General features: G+C 45.5%; 1 protein-coding gene across 4 annotated transcripts in view; it reads left to right on the top strand.

Annotated features, from left to right (window-relative positions):
• USP7 (ubiquitin specific peptidase 7) overlaps window positions 1-20,564 on the top strand; it is a 1,709,027-nt gene that overhangs the window by 26,320 nt on the left and 1,662,143 nt on the right. For 2 of the 4 annotated variants that reach the window (XM_078663108.1, XM_078663107.1), the window contains exons 2-4: window positions 18,723-18,898; window positions 18,995-19,098; window positions 19,217-19,306. The exons of the other annotated variants lie outside the window; for them this stretch is intronic. The gene's annotated coding sequence lies outside the window, so the exon portion shown is untranslated. The remainder of the gene's footprint in view (window positions 1-18,722; window positions 18,899-18,994; window positions 19,099-19,216; window positions 19,307-20,564) is intronic. 4 annotated transcript variants of the gene reach the window in all.

Here is a 20,564-nt window from a genome sequence, read left to right as displayed (position 1 = left end):
CCAAACATTATGTGCAGATCATCTTCGTCGTGGGCTTTACAGCATGGGCAGAGTTTGTCACCCCCTGCAGACCATTTGTAAGTAAAAACTTTGGTAGGGAGTGTACCAAACCTCCATTGCAGGAACAATTTCCTCGCTAAAAAAGGAAAAATAAAATCCATAAAAGGTTCGAATACATACGAATTTTTGGATTCTAAAAAACGTCCCGTCAGGGTGCCACTGTCATGAGCATTAACCATAGCAGCAAGGTGTTTATTCTTATACAGCTGGGCAAGGGTTTTTCGTGAGATCCTTCGGCAGCCCTGAGCTGGATCATCCCATAGGTCAGGCAGATTCAAGCTAGTCAATTCCGACTTGATAAATGCCAGCCAGGGAATTTTACTGTTGGTATTCAGCCTCATGACATGAATGAGGTCCTGTCTGTAGTGATGCAGTTCCTCGGTGGTCCAAATCCGGTGCCAGAACTTCACAGGCTTTGACAGAAGATCCTCGGCAATAGACGGAAGGCCCAGGTCAAGTCTTAAGGGGAGGAGTGGCGTACCTTGCGGGAGAGCAAGTAAACCCCTAAGAAAACAATTTTCCACCCCTGCCATGACCTTACCTGCCTTATGTCCCCAAAGCTCACTGCCATAAGAGGCTGCCGCCTTCGCTTGGGACCTGTAAGTTTCCAGGGCCGGGCTTACAGGCTTAAAGGAGGACTTATTGGCCACCTTCAGGAGTGCACCCGATAGCTGGGAGAGTTTAAGCCTAGATCTCGCTACCTGGGAGTCCCATGATAAATTTTCTTGCAATGATACCCCCAAATATATAAAGGTCGAGACCCTCTCCAGAGTGATATCCCCCAGTGTCGGGTTGGGTCTGGTTTTGGTGGGGGGGTTGAAGATCATGAACTTGGTTTTTCCTGTGTTCACCTCCAACCCATGCTGACGACAGAAAATGCCAAAACCGTCCACAATCCTCTGGATCCCCATTGGGGATTTGGAAAGCAGGAGGGTATCGTCGGCAAACATTATTGCCGGGACCCTCCTGCCTGCCAGAAGCGGGGCGTCATTGTCTTTAACAGCGTCAAGATGTTGAATGACGCTGTTAATGTACAGACAGAACAGGGTCGGGGCCAGGACACAGCCCTGTCTGACGCCACGACGGACCGGGAATTTGCCCGAGAGCTTACCATCCCTCCCACACCTTACTTGTGCAAAGTTGTTCTCATGCAACCTGATGATGATACTAAGAAGGTGGGGGGGTACTCCTAGCTTTTCCAGATCCTCCCATAGCTTGCCTCTGGGGACGAGGTCAAAGGCTGACCTCAGGTCCACGAAGACCATGTACAAACGTCCGCCCTCCAGCGTGACTGTCTTCCAGTATAGGAGAAGGAGGCGGAAAATTTGGTCCATGGTCGACGTGTTCTTCCTGAAGCCAGCCTGAAGGGGGCTCATGATGTCGTTGTCCTCGACCCAATCTATGAGGTTTAGAATGAGGCGCGCAAAAAGCTTTTGGGGGACATCAATTAGGCTTATGGGCCTGTAATTGGCGGGGAGCAGAGTAGATCCCTTCTTATGGATTGGTACAATCTCTGCCCCCAGCCATGACCCGGGGATTGTCATACCTCCTAAGATGGCATTAAAAAGAATGAGAAGGTATGGACCCCAGATGTCCGGGTGATGCCTAAAGAGATCCCCGGGTAGCCTATCCAGGCCTGGCGCCTTCCCCAATGGTAAATGCTCCAGGGCAGATTCCACTTCCCCCAGGGATAATTCCATACCAGGAACCTGGGAGCCCAGAGGCACTTGCAGAGCTATATCAGGGCAGGAATCAATGTCCTGATAAAGTACCCCGAAGTAGGCCTCCCAGACTGCGGGTGCAATATTAGGTTCGGTTGCCTTAATAAGCTCCCCAGTCCCATTATTTACAAGCGCCCAAAATTTCCGGGAATCCCTGGCTTTTAGAGCATCATAGAGATCCTGCCAGTGGATCCAGTCCCACTCGGCCCTGGCAGTCACCATCACTGATTTGTAGTGTTTCCTGAGGTCACGTACCTTGTCCTTATTGGACCCCTCTTTTATTGCGGCAATAAGCTCGGATTTTGCTGCCCTACAGGAGGAGGTATACCAGGTGGGAACATGGGTCTTTTTCTTTCGGGTTGGCACCATCGGGTAGAAGACCTCAGCCAGATCCCTCACTAGGTCCTGATGTATATTACCCAGTTTCTCATTGAGTTCTGGGATCCTTAGCTCAGCCAGAAGTACATCCACCTCCATAAACCTTGGGAGTGCCAGCTCATAGAGCTTAGTGATAGCCTCTTCTGAGCTAACCAGCTTCCCCCACTTGACCCGGCGCCTATTTGTCGAGAGGCGCAATTCCCCCAGGTCTTCCCCTTGCTCTACTGGGGATACAACCGCCGAGGGTAGAGGGCTCTGGATGTTTAGACAAAGGGCATTATGATCACTATCTGCCCTATTTATCACCCCAAAGTCAAGTACTTTTGGCCAAAGTGTAATATCCACCATGATGTAATCTAGCCTCGACTCATGGCCCCTTCTGTTGAAAGTGCACACCGAGGGGGTATCGGAAGGAGTACGACCATTACAAGCCCTCAGTGCGCAATTCAAGGTAAGGGACATGATTTGGAGTGCTAGAGGAGACCAGGCTTTGGGGTGGGGAGAAGACGAGGGTGGCACCCCCCAGTAGTCATCCTCGGCAGTAAGGGCACCATCCAGTAACCCCTCCAGAGGTTCAAAGTGGCAATTGAAGTCTCCTCCAAGCACCACCTTGAGATCTCCCGGGAGTTGGCCCAGGAAGGAGGACAGATCGTTTATGGTTGGTGATTCATTTGACGAGGCTACTGGACGCGAGTAGACGTTAACAATGGCCCACGCTGGTTTGTCGGGCCATGTAAGCCGAACACACTGGATGTCCAGCGAAGACGTATGGAGCTGCTCCGCCTGGCACCCAGTGTGACTCGCAATCCAGATTGCCAGGCCACCCGATGGCCTCCCCCTCCCACTCCATTTGGCGGGGATTTCAAATACGTCGAACCCTCTCCTAGACTGGGTATCCCTAGCCCATGTTTCTTGAAGGAGGAGGATGTCACTGCCAGCTACTAGCTGATCCCACTCCGGTGTACCCTCCTTGTTTGCAATTCCCGCCACATTCCATGAGAGAATTCTCAACCCCTGATCCGGCGGCAGGCTACCTTGGCCTCCAGAAGGTGGTTGCACGGCGGCCAAGGATAAATTAGTAGCTTGGGGGCAGCTGCAACAAACCTTGCTGGCGGAATGCTCGACCAAGTCCGCCACCCCAGGTTGCAGAATGTGGGCAGGGCTGGTAACAGTGGAGGGACCCAGTTGTCCCGAACTATCAGCCATATCAGCCAAATCAGGCATTCGCTCTGTGGCATTAACATGCCGCTTAGGGTCAGTCACAGGGGGTCTACCCGAACCCACCAGGCTTTGCACCACTTCATCCCTCCTCTTCCCCGGATCAGAGGAAATTTCCCTGGCTTGTGGTCAGTCGACCTGATCCAAGCAGGAAAATCTATTAGGATGAATGAAATTGGTCTGGGCAGGTGGTAAATAATGCCTCGGTCTGTACCGCGAGCCATCCACAGCAAAGCCTACTCTAGTCCACCCCTTCTTGCTCCCTGTCAGCGTGTTGCTATCACTAGGGTAGAAATATGAAAGGGGTACTAACTCGATATTGGACCTGTCAGGCCTTACAAGCCAGTTGCAGATGTAGTTTGCAACATTTGGGCTTTTGAAGCTTAGGATGATACAATCCCCTATCCTATTCTTAGGGGTGGGGCCAATCCATGGAATCCTCCTTACCATCAGGACCTCGCCTTTCAGGTTCGGAGGCAGCGGCCTATTAATACTAAGCCAACTGATAACCTTATTGCGTAAGGAATCCTGGGTCTCCCTTGTACCATCGGTTAACTCAGGAACTCCTACCATAATTGCTGTATAAGGGACTGCTTCTGGAGGCAAGTTAACCACCCTGCGCCTATCGGGCGGGGGAGCGATACCACCAGTCGGGGCATTGGTGGCACTCGCTACCCCCCCCGGTCGCTGTGCAGGTGGCAGCTTGGATCTCCTAGGGGCCGGGACAGGAGGCCCAGGCGCTAGAGGTAACAAGGGGCGCGCCTGAGAAGCAGACGCACCGATTGTGCTCGGCGGTACCCCAATGGGGGCCTTGGGCATTACAGGAGACAGTGGTCTATTCCCACGTGGATCTCCGTTAGCTATTGGAACGTTTGTACCCGACCCAGGATTTTTCCCAGTGTGGCTATTTCCCAGGGACTGGAGTTGATTCTCTATAGCATCCAATCTAGCTACAATTGGGGTTAGCAGATTTTTAATGATAGCTGTGAGTGAATTAATTATTGAGTCTGCACTGGTTGAAGTTACCCCCCCAAAAATAAATGGGCCCGGCGGCAAGGGTAGTGACACCGGGGCTGAAGAGCCCCCGGGATCTACCCTAGACCCCGCAACAATGAGGTCAGGGGAAAGCGAGATGTCTGTGCTATCTTCATAAGATGACTCAACAATATCCACTCTTGCCCTTTTTGCCCCCTTTGCTTCCCTGGACCTTTTCCTTTTTGAAGGGTGTTCCCCCCCCACTAACTGCAGGCTCTAGAGACAATACGCCCTGACCCGCTTCAAGCGTGTCTATTCCCATATTGTCCGTCATGGGGGAATGGTCAGAAATCCCAAGTGGGCGGGGGGAATTCCTATCCCTCTGTGTTAAGGGGGTTCTTAGTTGCTGGAGGACCGACTCAATAGTCTGGTCTATACTGTCCAGTAGTGACATGTGAGTAACATCCGGGGGATTCGGTGTGCTAGCATCTGTTGAGAGGGTTTCCCCATGGTCCAGAAACACACTTTCAGGGCCCATCAGGAGGGGAGAGTCTGTAGATAAATGACAAGTACTAATTTGAGAGCTCGCTTTTGGAAAAAATTTCTCCAGAGTACCTGAGCCTTGATGGACAGACTTACTCCGTAAGGATCTGGACGCCATTGTAGGGTAAGTTAAAGGCGGGCAAGAGCGGGGAACGTTAGAGGGGTGGGCCGGTCCGGTCTCTTACGGCCTAAAACGGCCCGCTCTTTGCCCGGTCTTCGCCCCGCGCGCGTCCCGCGATGCGCGTGCCCAGGTGTCCTAGGTATAGCTGGGGGGCGTGGCACTGGGAGGGGGCGCGGCGCGGCGGGAAGAGGAACCAGCTGGCGGTGTTGCAATGAGAGCTGGACCTCGCAGTCCCGCTCGCCGCGCCTCTCACCTCCACTGCGGCCGGATAGGACAGCAAATAGCCCCCAGGAGGTAGGATAGCTCCCAGCTTCTCCAGTAGCGAGCTGCAGCAACCAGGGACAAAGTTCACACAAGATTTGACTCTCGAGCGGCACCCGCGAAGCGGGGGCCGCGAGAAGTGATGAGGACTCCAGGCAGGGGGGCGTGGCACTGGGAGGGGGCGCGGCGCGGCGGGAAGAGGAACCAGCTGGCGGTGTTGCAATGAGAGCTGGACCTCGCAGTCCCGCTCGCCGCGCCTCTCACCTCCACTACGGCCGGATAGGACAGCAAATAGCCCCCAGGAGGTAGGATAGCTCTCAGCTACTCCAGTAGCGAGCTGCAGCAACCAGGGACAAAGTTCACACAAGATTTGACTCTCGAGCGGCTCCCGCGAAGCGGGGGCCGCGAGAAGTGATGAGGACTCCAGGCAGGGGGGCGTGGCACTGGGAGGGGGCGCGGCGCGGCGGGAAGAGGAACCAGCTGGCGGTGTTGCAATGAGAGCTGGACCTCGCAGTCCCGCTCGCCGCGCCTCTCACCTCCACTGCGGCCGGATAGGACAGCAAATAGCCCACAGGAGGTAGGATAGCTCCCAGCTACTCCAGTAGCGAGCTGCAGCAACCAGGGACAAAGTTCACACAAGATTTGACTCTCGAGCGGCACCCCACAGATCCCCTTCCTGCTAACGCTGTAAAAGACTTTGCCCCTTTGCTTCTCCCACTCTGGACTAGAATTATCAACGGCTCACTTCAACAAGGAACCATACCTGACTCCCTCAAAGTTGGACAAGTCACACCCTTACTAAAGAAACCTACAGCCGACCCCTCTGATCTGAACAATTACCGTCCCATCACTAATATCCCCACTCTCGCCAAACTGCTGGAAAAATGCGTACAACTACAATTGACTAAACACATTGAACAATTTGATCTCCTCAATCCTCATCAATCAGGTTTCCGAGCAGGACACAGTACAGAAACTGCTATGACTCACATAATTGACGACGCACTTCAAATGCTAGACCAAAACGACACCTGCCTCCTCATCCTTCTTGATCTCTCTTCAGCATTCAACACCGTTAAACATGAGAACTTACTCGAACTACTAAGCACTAGAATGGGATTATCTGGAACTGTTCTCAAGTGGTTCACTTCCTTTCTTCATAATAGGTCGCGGAAATTCAAGAGCAACAACCTGATGTCCTCGCCAATACCTGTAACGCTGGGCGTCCCCCAAGGATCCTCACTATCCCCAACTCTGTTCAACCTAGTGATGGAACCTCTCACCACCTTGCTACAAGCATCCAACTTACACTTTCACATGTACGCCGATGACACCCAACTATATCTCAAATTACAATCCCCCAAAGACATTATGCACCTGAATTCAACGATCAGAAGCACCCAATCCTGGCTGGCCGATAATCATCTCAAACTCAATGCTCTGAAAACAGAGTTCCTTCTGATCTCACCACCAGCGAAGATCTCCACCACTCAAAGTTGGCTCAAACACCTAACTGCACTCAATGTCCAACCCACCATAGTTTATTCAGCAAAATCTCTAGGCATAACCCTCGACACCAATCTCAACATGCAGCAACACATCAACAAGGCAACTAAGGGAGCGAATTTCCAAATCAATACCCTGAGGAAACTTAAACCATTCCTCCCAGCCAATGACTTCCAAACCGCAGTACAAGCACTAGTCATCCCTCGAATAGAATATGGCAGCGTCGCCCTCTGCGGACTCCCGCTAACTACTACCGCACCCCTAAGAGCTTCTCTAAACGCTGCAGCGAGGCTCATAACTGGGTCAAAAAAGCACTCTCATATTACCCCTGACTTGAAATCCCTGAACTGGCTGCCTTTTGAAGCCAGAATACATCTGAAAATCGCTTGCATGACTCGCAAGGCGCTACACCTGAACTCTCCCGGCTACCTCACTCAGAAGTTGACAATCTGGCGGCGCTAGAAACACTAGAGGCACAAACAATCTTCTGCTGAAACCACGTAGATTCCGGAAGGAAAAAACATATAAACGCTCCTTCTCAGGAATGGCACCCAGAATCTGGAACTCACTCCCCCCCGAAACTAGGCTCATCTCGTCCACTACACACTTTAAGAAAGAAGTAAAAGCTATCCTCATGGCAAAATACACATGAACTGTTAATTAGGTCCCCTTAAGAATAGGCACCGATCTGTATTACTTGTTCGACCCCGTTGCATATTTGCATTACTTGTATTATTGATTTACTGATTTACATGATTGGCTTTGCCCTCACTTATTTGTACTGTATGCTCCTCTGACTTAACTGTTTTTGACTATGTTCCCTCATGTACCCCTTCTGTGTAAAGCGCTCTGATATCTGCAAAGATCTTGTCCGCGCTATATAAAACTTTCAAAATAAATAAATAAATCTAATACTTTGAAGTTTATCACGGAACACAAGAGGACTATCAGGGACTTACGGTTAAATTAACTCTACACCACAAAAAAGCGTATGTACTGTTTTACATATTAAACATCTTTGTAAGATCGTTTCTTAATAGTTAAGTTCATCCTGATTGCTGGCACCTTCCTTTTACTCTTCTCACTGTTCACAGTTTTCAAGCGGTTGAGGAGGTGGAGGTAACATCTCCATTGGCTCAGCGCCAGCCACTCTCAAACTCTAGTAATGGCAGTGGACCAGGCAAACTTTTATCTTCAAAACTGTATTCACTGACATGACAGGAGCAGTTTCGGCAATAACAGAGTGCCGGCTGGTCCATTATACCATTGCAGCAAGATGGACCCGGCACTGTTTTTAGGTTTTGCCTGGCGAAAAGATGCGCTCTGCGCATCTTTTTCGCGCAGGCGAAAACCTAATGAGAACTGTAGTGTGGGTTTGGGTCGGCCCTCGTCATTCATTGGCTGGCTCCATAAATGGAGCCTAGCCATTGGACGAGGGGCCTGTCCGTCAATGCCGGACCAGATTCGGGGGCGTTCCCGAGATTCTTTGGCTTTTGCCGACGTCACGCGACGTCAGCCGAAAGCCGGGAACGCCCCCGAATCTGGTCCGGCATTGCCGGGACCTGCCTTTTTTTTTTTTTTGCTGACGTGTCGGGTTTCCTTGTTGTAATGTTTGGATTTGGGCGGCGGTTTTATTTGGCGTTGCTCCCGCGCTAGGCGCGGCTGCCTGTCCACTTTGCCCGGCATCTCTAAATGCTTTTGCACCTCCACTGCCGTGCTGAGCATCTGGGGTGCGGCAGTGCTGGGTTGGTGGCGTTTTCCGCCTACATGCAGTGCTTTTAATGCTCCTACCCTTGAGCGATCAGGTGCGTTTTTGTTTTACTGCCTCTTGGAGGCTGAATCGGTTTGGGCATTCTGTGGTGTGCGCTGTACTTCAGCGGTACTTGCGCCGGGCCATGCTCGTTTGTGTGGTTCTTCTGCCATTTCACTTTCTGTGCCCTTGTTTCCGGTGTCGGAACTGCCGTTCGGGTATTCAAACTCACGGTTTGAGTCTCATGTGCGACCCACTGATTGCCTCCCAGTGAGGAGGGGCTCTTTATCTGTTGCAGCCAGAATGTGGGTGCCTGCCTATGCTGGGCGTCTTGTTGGTTCCCCGGCGGGTGGCTGTACTACTTAGAGCGGGGACTGGGTTCTGGCTCTTCGGCTCGTGTCCTATGTATTGTGGTGAGCGTACTTGCTCTCCAAAATTCCCTTCTCTTTCGCTGCCTCTGAATCTGGCTTGGTGTTGGTACCGCATACTTGCGTGGCAGGCCATTGCTGGCTTTGCTTCCATTCAGCTCTCCTGCTTGTGTTTCCCATTATGATGAAGCTTTCTCACGGAGCAAGGGTTTGCATCCAGCCAGTGAGGGGAGTGGATTCAGCTTAACGGCTGGGGCGATTGTCCTCCCCCTGGTGAACTGGGTTCGAGTCGCGGCAAAATCATCATCATTCTGGGCAAGTAACTTACTCTACCCGTGACTTTGTATCCTATGTTGGTACGTTTTGCATAAATGGTCTCTGTCTCTGTGTCGGATCTTGGGGACTTAATAATCGCCAGACTTGTGCCTTGCTTATCACTTTGTGCAGCACTCGTTCCCCGGACAGGGAGGCCTTTACGCTCCTTGTACGTGTTTTGTCTTGCGGTTGCAATTCATAGTGTCCCATGGTGGTAAATCTTCGTGCAGTGCTTTATGATGCATGTTTCACAGCAGGCTTCTACACGGGATATGTGCATATACATCCTTGTGATATATGATATGTGATATACATCCTTCATCCATCCACGCTATCATCTATACATCAATACGCCCACCCTTTCATCCATCCACACATCATTCATCGCATCCACCCATCATTCACCACAGCACCTTTTCACACATCATACATCATTCATCCATGCAATTTTTATCCATCCATACATCCAGCCATGTTTTCTTCCATCCGTCCTTCATCCGTCCACCCTTTTATCCTTTCATGCATCCTTTCATCCACACTTTTATTCATCCATCCACACTTGCATCTTTCCATCCATACATCCATCCTTTTCTCATCCACCCTTCAATCCATACACCCATCATACAGCCACCTACATTTGCACACATCCACCCATCATTCATGCAACATTTTTATTAATACATCCATCTACCATTTATTCTACTAACAATACATCCATCCACACTTTCAGCTTTCCATCCATACATTCATCTTTACACATCCACCCTTCTATCCATCCACTCATCATTTGTCCAACCACCTTTTCAACGATCCATCAATCATTCATCCATGCAACATTTTCGACATCCATCTTAAAATTTAATTCCCCAATCTATACACACATCAACGCATCCATCCAGCCACACATTACTTATCCACCTACATTTTCACTCATACATCATACATCCATGCAACATTTTAACTATCCATCCTTTCATTCTTCCATCCATCCATCCTACATGCTTCATCCATCCAACGTTTCATCTATACATCAATACACACACACTTTCATCCATCCACCCATCATTATCACACCACCTTTTCACACATCCATACATCATTCATCCATTCAACATTTTATACATCCATACATCCACCTTTTATTACATCCGTCCTTCTTCCGTCCACCCTTTCATCCTTACTATACATTGCCAAACAAGGGGACAGCTTTCTGTGTGTGAGCGGGGTGGCTCTAAGTGTGGAGGGGGCTTTGTAGGAGGTGACTCGCAGTTTATAGAAGAGGCTCACAGTCTGTGGAGGGAGCTCAAAGTGTGTGTGGGGGGGCTTGCAGTGTGGTGGTGCTCGCAGTGTGTGTGGGAAGGGCGCAGTGTGGGTGTGTGTTGGGGGCTCTCTGTAGGTGTTTGTGGGTGTCATTTGCAAAATATAAAGCTAGTGCCATTGCAAATAACGATGCCATTTAGTTATGTTAAAAAAAAAGGTCAAGAGCTTTGCCAACAGCTCAAACTTTAACAAAGGCAAAACCATTGCATTGTAAATGCTTGTTTACATTTTCCATTGCCAAATCCTCAAAGCGGAGGATTGACTTTGAAAATGAAAAATCATTGTCACTGATGGTAGGAGATAAAATACAGTGCATAGGGACGATTGCTGTATTTTTTCCTGCCCTGTACATTTGCTGTGTTTGGAGCTCCAGACAGGAAGTACCAAGGCAGACATACCACCCCACTTCCAGTATCCACATAGTCTGAGATACGCAGCCTTACATTTTCATGGATTTACTAATGTTGTAAATATTTTTTTATAGGTGCTCTGTTGTTTCTGAAGACGTCACTGAATGGTGGCATACAAATGGTATACAAAGAGGAAAATAACTATCTTTCATGAACAAAAGAAAAAACAAGCATTGCATAGCCAATAGATTTCGCCTTTGGGACCTTATAAGTGCTTACCCATGCAATAGTTGTTGCACCAAGGATATTGTGCTGCATAACTAAATACTTATAAGGTCCCAAAAGTGGGACCTATTGGCTATGTCAATGCTTGTTATACTGGAACCACTGTCCGTAGTGCAAGCAGAGCCCGTCCCACGTATTAGAGGCTTTGCCTTAATGAACCATAAATACACATTCAAATAGGATGGACATGTGAAAACAAATGTTACCTGTAGACAATGCTCTTTCACTGATCCTTCTTACCGTGCTGTGAACTGGCAGCCAAACGGCTTGTGCTGCATGGGAGTGGGCCTGCTTGTCTCAAGGACAAAATATGAAAACCTGTTACTCTTGGATGGGTATGCTCAGACGTGAGTCCCATGCTCTCCACACCACTGGAGTCAAGCTATCCAGGCTGATGACGGCTGATAGCCAGAAACCGGTCCTTGGATGCTTGATTCCGGTCCCGGAAATACATGGCTTGGCAGTTCGGGCTGGACTGTTCCCATGAGGCACAGGGTCAAGGCTGATTTGCATATGGCCATGTCTGACCTGGGGTGGTGTGGAGTGCAAAAAAACGATGGATTTAGGCCCAGATCTCTGTACTGGGGTGAATGTATGACAATGTTCTGCATTCTGTCCATCACCTGTTGTTTTTACCTGTTACTCTTGACCACAAACATTGCGTCCAGGGCGTTGTGCTATATAAATTCCACACCCCTTTATCAAATTATTAAATTAGTCTGTTTCTTTGAGCTCTACTTCAAAGATTTAGGCCCAGATTCCAAACTGTCTGTGTTTGTGCCTCTGGATCCCAACTTCCGTTGGGACCATACCCTTTCTTTTTTACCCTTCTGTTATTTTTAGCACTTGGGCTTTGTTTCCAAATACTCGTGGCCTTTCAGAATATTCATCATTCAGGCACTTGCTCATGCTCTTTGGGTGCAGTGGCTTTCAGAATCCTGCTTCTTCTCTGTAGTATTTATTTTATTAGTAAATTCACTGTCTGGTATGCTGACCATAAATCACAGAAATGCTGCGGAACACAGATTAGTGGTGTGGCTAATTTACAAATTCTTGAAGTCTGTTGTAGTGTTTCTTTGACGCAAGTGTTGATTTGTAGTTTTTATATAAGTTCCTGCTCCCCTGAAGAAACCCAGAAGAATTGTGACTACACGAATAAGCCATTGCCTCGTTCATTGTGCTTGGTTAATGCAGAGTGCGTCTGTAGAATGGCATAAGGAGGGTAGAGCCTTGGTGTCCTATGATTGAAGAGATGCTCCAGAATATTGCAGTAAGCTCGTAGCTGCGCGTAAACATCGGTAATAGAATTGATGGCATTATTGGAGATTAGTTTTGTTATGACTGAAATGGAGTTGAAGAGTACCTTTCTATTAAACTCATTCAGGATGGGGCGGCAGTGGGATTTTCCTTGCATTTGGGGTTGGCTTGTGATGTGAGGGGAATGCCTGCTTCATTTGAGCTGTGCACTTAACTAAAGTGTTTCTGGTTCCTTTTCTGATGACTGGCCTGAACAAATTTTTGGTGTGATCCATGCTTTTAATTCTAGGCTCTGTACTTGTTGAGCGTCGTGCTTATGCTTTCCAGCTATTGCTATTTGAAATCTGCGGCTTCTCGACAATGATTGAATTAGTTTACATGTATGCATTTCCTCACCAGGTAGTCCTCATTTGCATTTTCAAACTAGTCTGTTGCTTTCTGTATAGTACCTTTTTGGAATATATTTCTTCTGAACAGATCATGCTGTCCTGCAGGTGTCTTTGCTGTGCTGGCTGCTTCTATTCATGATCTGTTTTTTATTTTCCCACTTGTGCTTTGTGACTGGTGCCCTTTGCAGCTCCTAGTCGTTGCGCTTTATCCACGAGCATACCAGCTCCTCCTCCTTTGGGATTTGTGCCTTCACTTCCAAAATTATCTATGTTGAGGTTGTTCTTCAGATAGCGGTAACTAAAGGCCGTGTTAAGGTAGAGATTTTATTTCGAGGCAGAAACTAAACAGGGCACTTACTTTTTTTCTCTTTATATGGCAACTACTTAGTTAGGTATACTATTAAATATATCCTCTTGTGACAGGATTTTTCTAACCTTTATATACATCACATGTTTTTACCACTGAGAACCCTGGGCTGAGAGCATAAGGCGTCTGTAAATCATGCTTGTGACCAGACTCGATTAGGAGATTTTACTGTAGATCAGGCGTCAATTCTGTGGACCTTAACTTGCCCAGCGGCTGGCCATGCTGCCCAACTCTGTAATGTTGGGTGGCTTTAAAATTCTTGACCAGTTAAGTTGAAGTGGTATTGGCCTTCTATGTTGTAGGGATGTAATATTTTCATTCATGTGAAACCTGAAAACCTCCTGGAAAATTCAGGAATTTATTAATATTAACTTGGCTTAAAGTATCAATTGCTGCTGTAGTGGATTTCGAATGCTCTTTAGTTATAAGCTCTTAGACAAACACCCACTTGATTTTGGGTAACGCTGTGGACTTGGTACTATTTCACCTCTGCAATTCGGTTGGACAATTTGCATTGTAGCATCAAAATGACAGGGCTGCCTGATTTTGTTACTGAATACATTTAGAAAGTAGTTTCTAATTTTTTTGCTGAATACTTTTGATGCCTTGATTACCTTAAAATTTTGTTTAACTCAGCAAAGCTGAACAGAGATGGATACCATTGATGTATGTACAGAAGATCTAGCATCTGTGTATTACTTAAGTACAACTTATCACATTCCTTAGTTTATTCTAGAGCTATTAGTTGAGTGCAATTGTTCTACTTCCTTCTCTTTGACTAGCAATGGGAAATGTAAGTTTGCTTCTGTAGCTTTAGATTTTAGAATACAAAGCCAAGCTTATTTCACTGTTCTGCCAGTGGTACCTAGATGTTCTTCTGTTTTTACCACCCTTGTTCGATACTCATTGGAAGGAGGTGTGTGACGTAAACATGTCAACTAAGCAAACTTAAGCTTCTGAGGATTTCAGACTCCTCCCTAAAAAGCCCTTGTTCTCTCTTCACTTACATAACCATAAGGTCACTAAAGTATATTTAAAAAAAATTAAATCCCAGCATATTCAACCCTGATACCTCATTCTGGTCTTTCTGTAAGACAGCCTTTTTTTTAGGTCTCGCCTATGCAGCGCGCATGCGCTGTATAGGCAAAAAAGACCTTTAAAAATCGATTCAGTTTTGCAGTCAAAATCATGCACGCATTGCATTGCTTTGAATCGCAACGCGTGCACGTCTGGCGATTCCCTTGCGGGTGCGAGCTTTCAAACCATCTGTTAGTAATTAACAGAGGGTTCCTGCTCGCTCCCGCAAGGGAAACGGGCGCAGGCCCCTCCTCTCCCCCTTCCGCCTCTTGTCAAACTAGTGTTTTTTTTTTTTTTTTTACTTTGAGTGCGAGGCGCGCACGCTTGTTTCCCTTAGCATGTGGGCCTAGAGCTCACCACACCACAGCCATGTGGATACCACTTGATTTGGTATTTTGCAGATCGTTGATGTTGCTTTATGCTTCATTGTGTAATTGCTTATCTGATCCATTATGTTGCCTAGTCAGACATACTACACACATGCCTTTGTAGTTCCAGCTTTCTTGTTTGTTGCCACTGCTACTCTTCATGCTGCTTCTATAAACTTTCATTCAAACAGAACAATAGAGCTGCAGGGCTTGATCGCCAGTCCTGGTTCACTTGGCGCAATCCTGATGAACAATACACCAACTCTACCGTAATGTAGATTTGTGCCTAACAAATAGTGTCTGCATTTCCTTAGTGATGCCTCAGACAGTATCCTCAGCAATGACAAAAGTGTGTCCGCCACAGAAGAAAAGTAAAAAGCCTCCCTGCAATAGGTCTGCAACCCCCCCCCCCCCCCCCCCAAAACCCGATATGTATCACTTATTAGATGTTCGTGCATCTGAAACCTAAGCCGCAATGACCCACGTTTACTGGGTCTAAAATCTGGCCCTCAGAAGCGGTCATGCACCTTAGCCGGTATATGGGTAAGGTAGAATGTGCGGTTGCTTTGGGTGAATGCTGTGCAGGGCAGATTAACAGTGCCCTCTTGTGGTACTTGTGATGTACGCCACTTTAAGCTACAGCACACCATTTTTCTCACAACCAAGCAGTCAGGTTCAAAATATGACGAAAACATAACATGCAAAGCAAAATCCCCGTTTTCTTCACATTTTCTCCATTTATAATGCAATTTCACAAAGTATTATTAAGGCTGTGTTGTGTCTGCTATTTTCAACCACTAGCTGGTAGTTTATTTACAATTAATTTTGCAAGTATTTGTTAGGTTAAGGAGCATTTCGGATTGCACCACCATGGTACAAAAGTGAGATGGCATTAAAAAGCATTGCTGTGTGTGTGTGTGTGTGTGTGTGTGTGTGTGTATATATGTATGTCTAGGTGTGTGTGTGTATGTGTGTGTGTGTGTGTGTGTGTGTGTGTGTGTGTGTGTGTGTGTGTGTGTATGTGTATGTGTATGTGTATGTGTATGTGTATGTATATGTGTATTTATTTACATGACATGGGCTACAGACACAAGGAACCAAACCCCTAATAAGCTGAACTCTACTTCCTCTAAACGATGCAGTTTCCCTACTAGTACAATAGGTCAGGTACAGGATATTATAACCAGCATTGGCATAGCCAATAGGTCTTGCCTTTGGGACCTTATAAGTGTTTAGCCATGCAACACTTTGTTGCACCAAGGATATTGTACTGGATAACTAACACTTGAGGTCCCAAAGGCAAGACTTATTGCCTATGCTTGTTTTCCTAAAATATCTAATTGCCTTGTCCCAGCTGAACTGACAAACCTCAATCTTCTCACCAAGTTACACTCAGTGTAGCAGATTTACATGCTGTAGACCTCTGCTGTTTTCTTACATGTGTTGCTTAAAAAAATGGCATGGATGTTGGCTATATCAACACAAGTAGGGGTGTGGAATGTAATAAAATATCTAGTTGTCCATGGGACACGTTACTTTTTAAATCTACATGACCTGTAAATAAAAAATTACTACTTCCTTTATTACCATGTAGTGCCACAACAAATTATGGCAGCAAATTCATTATAATAGATCTGATGATAGCCTCCCTGATTATGGCATATCCAATACAATAGCAGGGCTTGACTACTAGCAATTTCCTTATTTTGCCACTTTTTTTCGCGGATCTACATACTGGGACTAGAGGTAGTAGTACGTATTCGCACAGTTGGAATGCCCTGTTGAGTCTATGCAACCTTACTAACTTGCATGTTTTAATTTATTTCAGTCTCTGGTAAGGAATATGGAATCCATAAGATAATTCTCTAATTGTACACTTAAGTCTTTAATCTTTGTCCGAAACCCTCCATGCTCAAATCTATCTGGCGGAATATATCACTCCTTAAATTATATTACAAATCCCTTTTTGACTTGTTTTATGGGCACAGTTCTCAATAATTGATAGTTGGAACCCCCAAAAGAATTGCTGTGATAATTTGGCTTCTTTGCACCCTCATGTAGCTAGAAAACAGTTTAAAAAAAAAAAGAAAGTGCATCCATAGAGATTTTCTCGACGAATATAACGTTTTTTAATTAAAAGTACGCAAAGCAATATTTGTAAATTTCAGTAATGATGAAATACATCAAAACGCACCTTTCATTTTTAAGAGGCATAAAAAAACGCAATTTAAAATTGACACCATTTTGTGTTAAGTCAGTGAAACCAACCCCCCCGAGACAGCAGTAATCTGCTGTAAGCTGTTTAAAGTGTGTTTAATAAGGACTGTGCACTTCGTTTTTTGGCCAGGAGAGGGAGTAAAGATTTATACAAATAGTGTTGTTGGAGGACAAGTTTGTTGGGGCCTTACCTGCAGAAGTACAAAGTGTGGATTGAGCCAGTCTGTCTCCTAGGAGATTTCTGAAGAGAGGAGCAGCTTCCAACTAACTGGCCAGCAAACCTTGTCTGAAGTAGCTGGGACTTTATATAGTCTGATATTGTTATGTACATGTGTACACTGATTGGTGGTTGTATCTGATATTCCTATTGGATTCAGGTTAGTTTCCTCATTGGAGAATTAAATATTAGAGGGAGTATGTCCAGTATCAAAGTATATTTTTTGCCTACTCTCAATTGGCAAGTATCAACAATTCATACAAATATTAATCCCACCGAACCAAAGATTTAATGTTTTTTTTCCCCTTTTCATTTTATTTTAAAGCGTGTACTTTATCCAATCAGCTTCCACTAGATTACAATGAGTCAAATATACAACAGAAACAATATTTTTTCTAAACAAAAGAAGTCAAATTAACAGCCACAATGACAGTAGAATTAACAGCCAACGCGTTTCGTCCCCATCTGGGACATCATCAGGGCTGTGAAAAAAAAAAAGAAGAATTTAATACTTTCTTTATTTCATAACATTCTGATCACTTTTTTACTTTCTTGACCTTAACATATACTCTATACAAACACTCCTCATTTAATCAATATACCTTATTGGTTGAGTCCCAACATGTATGTCTTTTTGTTACCGACATGGAGAACTGTTATCAGTAGTAAACAAGCATTTGCAATGCAACAGGTCTCGCATTTATACAAGTTTGAGCTACTGGCATTGTAAATGACAATGCCATTTGTTTGTTTTGGGTTTTGAAACATAAATAAAACGTATTGTCATTTACAATGCCAATAGCTTAAACAGGTGTAAATGCGAGACCTATTGCATTGCAAATGCTTTTTTAAGTCTGAGATGGTTCCGGTCCTCCTGGACCTGCCTAGGACATTCGTTATTTAAATGATCAAGAGTTAATAGAGGGTGGGTGAGAGAATTATATCTTTGACCTTTGAGGCAAAAAACACCCGTGAGAGAACACGAGACAGGGAGAGAAAGATGCAGAAATAGGCATGGGGTTGATGATGGGTGAGCTAGAGGGTGGGAAAGCAAGACGCACCAAAAAGGGGACTAGAGAGAGAAAAAAACAGGGGTGAACAATAAGGAAAAGGGGAGTTTGAGCAGGGGGGGAAATAAAGGAAAAAATTGGCGGGGCAGGAAAGCCAGCAGAGAGAAGACTACAAGAGAAGTCATAAAGACGTGAGGGTGTAACAATACAAAAGAACGAGCAAGAGACAGTACACAGGGATGAAACACTGAAGGGTGCAAGAGATAACAGTGCCAAAGAGATCATGAAAGGGGAAGGCCTGATATTGGAGAAGAGCATATGAAAGTGGAAATAAGCATTGGCCTATTTTCTATACATGTATGCGCTGCACTCAGCACGTAATGGATACAGAAGAGTTAACAAACAGAAAAGTGCATGGGAATGTGTGAAAAAATTAGTGTTTCTTGGCCTGCCCATGCTTGTCAGCCTGACTCTAGAAACAGTTGTCCTTCCGTCACTTGCAACCCACCAGACTTGGCCTGGGGGCATGCCCCATGATTGGATATGCAGGTGCAATTCACAATACAATAATCATGACCGGTCCTACACCGCTTATGTATGCGTGGAAAGAGTTAGCGACCCTGCTTTTATATATTGTTTCTTGCGGCAGTTTAGCTTCCAAGCAGTCTGCGTTTGTGAAGACAGGAGAAATCAGACAGCTAGTTGAACGCCTCTGATGGAGAAGACCCGGACTAAGCCTATGAATAGTGGATCTAAGGTGGAAGAGTGGTCACGAAGTTAAACAGCGCAACATGGGACGCTAAGTTCAACAATAGCACTTTTTTGGTAAGACAAGTAAACATGGACATTAATAAGGGAGGGGTAGAAGGAATCTGTTTGAACATTGGAGGTATATTGAGACATTGCTATGTTTCCCTCTAGATATCTTTCGTGGATTTAACTGTAAGATATAACGATATACAGAAAGGAGAAAATAAGAAAAACAGGATCTTCAATTTCGAAATATTGGGAACTACAAAACCTAGGTGAGATTTTGTAGGGTAGACGTCATTTGAACGGACTAGTTGTAGTTGCTTTGGATAATAATGATATATAGAGTTGAAATTTATGTTAAAACATAGCATTTCGTTTCTTTAAACACAGAGTGGATTAGGAATTTTACGGATTATAGGAAGATTACGAATCCCTTGAACAGGAGGAGTTTATTCAATAACTTTGGTCATTTATTTTGAGGTGAGCACTTTGCAAATTAACAATTTACGATGTACCCTGGGGAGGACTATATTACTGTTTGGAGTATTGATAAGTGTTAATATGGGTTGCCCTCCATTTTTTACTACTGATAAGTCCTCCATGTCGGTAACAAAAAGACATACATTTTGGGACTCAACCAATAAGGTATATTGATTAAATGAAGAGTGTTTGTATAGAGTATATGTTAAGGTCAAGACGTTTTTTTTTAGCATGTTAAATAGGTAGGATGGTGTTCTTGTGGTTTCAATGTAACTAGATACATGATCATGCTGAGACTGTTCTATCTTTTATATTATATACCGTAAAAAAGTGATCAGAATGTTATGAAACAAAAATCAAATTATTCATTATTTGTTTATTTTTTTGTTCACAGCCCTGATGATGTCCCAGATGGGGACAAAACGGGTTGGCTGTTAATTTGACTTATTTTGTTTAGAAACAATATTGTTTCTGTTGTATATTTGACTCAATGTAATCTGATGGAAGCTGATTGAATCAAATACACGCTTTAAAATAAAAAGAAAGGGGAGAAAAAACATTGATAAAGTCTTTGGTTCGGTGGGATTAATATTTGTATGAATTGTTGATACTTGCCAATTGGGAGTAGGCAAAAAATATACTTTGATACTTGACATACTCCCTCTAATATTTAGTTCTCTGATTTGTGTTTGGAGGTCTGACGGTGTAGGTTGAGTATGTACATAAGATATTGATAGGATCTTTCTGTAATACGATTGTGGAAATTTCCCCTTAGTCGCACATTCGCAGACCCTACACCGTCACAGTTTTCAGGAGATAGTTTCCTCATTGGTTGGGTATTTGAGGGTTCAGATTGGTTTCTGGGTCTGTGACTTAATCAATGAAGAGTTGGGACTAGGATTTCTATTGGAAGTAGTGACTAGGGCTTCCTGTGTTATTGGTTGTTGGGACTAGGGCTAGGGTTAGGCCTTTAATTGGAAGTAGCGCTTAGGGCTTCTGGTGTGATTGGTTGCTTGACTAGGTGTGGGACTAAAAGTAGGGTTAGGCTTTCTATTGGAAGCAGGGACTAGGGCTTCCTGTGCCATTGGTTGCTTGGACTAGAGTGGAGACTACTGGTAGGGCTAGGGCCACTATTGTACATAGAGATCAGTTTTTTTTTAATTGATTGGGTGCTTGGACAAGGGCTAAGATTGGCTCTAAGGTCCTAGTCTCCTATTGGTTCGAGATTTTAGGGCTAGTGCTGTGATTGGATAGTACT

This window comes from Lissotriton helveticus, chromosome 10, assembly GCF_964261635.1.
Source record: "Lissotriton helveticus chromosome 10, aLisHel1.1, whole genome shotgun sequence".
Taxonomy (NCBI): Eukaryota; Metazoa; Chordata; class Amphibia; order Caudata; family Salamandridae; genus Lissotriton; species Lissotriton helveticus.
The sequence above is the reverse complement of the archived record's forward strand: the minus strand, read 5'-3'. Positions and strand labels throughout refer to the sequence as shown.